The sequence below is a fragment of the Otolemur garnettii genome, unplaced genomic scaffold (genome assembly GCF_000181295.1).
Source record: "Otolemur garnettii isolate 467f Iridium unplaced genomic scaffold, OtoGar3 scaffold00111, whole genome shotgun sequence".
Taxonomy (NCBI): Eukaryota; Metazoa; Chordata; class Mammalia; order Primates; family Galagidae; genus Otolemur; species Otolemur garnettii.
In genome coordinates this window covers 679,457-681,130 of record NW_003852506.1, presented here as the reverse complement: position 1 = coordinate 681,130, position 1,674 = coordinate 679,457, and positions in this window count along the sequence as shown.

Sequence of the window (1,674 nt, the reverse complement as noted above, 5' to 3'; positions counted from 1 at the left end):
GCCTGACCTGGGCCCGGAGCAGGACAGTCAGACGTTTCTTCTCTGCTGAGCAGTAGTCTTTCTTCCCAGTTATCTGTATTTACTTTGAAAATCATTTCCTCTGTTTCACTCGGTTCTCCTTTGAGCCCAATTGCCGGCTCAGCCCTCTGTCCTTTCTGTTTATTTCTACTTCTCATTTTCCCCATTGATCAGATGCCCTGGAAATACAGCGGGAACAGTGTGTTCCCTGTAATATTTGGTTACACTTAATATTTCTCAGCAAAGCGCTGCCTTGAAACACCGAGCCGTAAAAATCCAGGCCTGTTCTGCTTTCACTGGACCTCGGCTTCAGCACAGGCTCCGATTCATGCCGGGTCCAGTCCCTCCTTAAAGGGGAATCACACCCGGCTGGAGCAGGGAGGTGTCCCCGGGGGCACGCCACCCAGCGTCCCCACAAAAAGCGGTTTCCTCAAATAAATGAGAGGCTGTAAGACATTAGGTCCTTGATTGGATGGAAATTGTGTCCTATAGAAGTGCCAGAAGAATATTCTCTCGAGTCCCACCTCTCTCCTTAGCAGAGCAGTTCTTCCCACCCAGACTTGACCATTAGTGGCTCCCAGTAGTAGCTTTTCCTGACGCTGCTTTCTGAGTCTGTGAGTCTCGCTGAGAGCTAAGGAAGCTCTTATGTGGTACGGTCAGTGGTCCTTCTAGGCGCCTCTGATGAGCTGAAGAGAGCTCTGCACACTTTCTCCAGAAGTCCATTGCCTCCATCAACTATGCTGAGCCTTCTGGATGTTAATGTAAATAAAATTCATTGCTCAGGACTAAGTGTTCACCAGAGACCCGAGGCTTAAACTGCAGTCTCTGAGGGGACCTGCTCCTTCTGGATGGAGCTTTCCCAAGTTTGCTTCAATGATAGAACCCACTTCCTCCAAGAACCCATGTTCCATTTACAATGAAATCCTGCCATCTCATCCTCAGCAGGAACCCCACCCAGGGAGGCCATGGTCTCGCCTTCTCGGTATAGGAAATACTGTGAGTAGAACACTGTTTAATTATATTAACATCATCAACAACATCAACTCTCCCTTAAACCCACTGACCGTTCCCGCCCCGAAGCCCCTCTGTGTATGCAACGATGTGTTTCCCTTGTAGTTTAAAGAAGCCAGGAACATAAATAAAATGAAGAAAGACCTTGACAACCAAGAGGTGAGGAGGAAACTGGGTAGCGAGGTTGTTTAGGAAGCTGTTACCATCTTTCGTGTAATAAAAGGGGGTCCCCAAGTGGTCGGTCCATCAGGAGCTGGAAAAGCCACCCAGAGGGGCAGCTCTGAACCTAAGTCTCAGATATGTGAGGGTTTGACCACATGTGCCCCAAGTGAAGAACAGGAAGTCACCCACTGGAGTTCATTCCCCTCACTGTCACCAGACCCCTGTCCAGCTCCTGCTCCCTTTCACAAAGTTGGAGAATATTCAGTTATGAGCATCTGTATCCCCGTCCCTATCCCAGCCTCTCTGTCTGCTGAGCAGCCCCTGGGTCTTTGTTACGTGAAACTGGAAGCAGCTGACACAGAGTTCCCCAAGGTGTCTCTAGTAAGAAAAAGAAAAGGAGTAGGTGGGGGGTGAATAGGAGAGAAGGATGGAGGTGGTGGAGAGAGTCGAGGCTGGGGAACCTGCACAGGGAAAGTGGAGCGA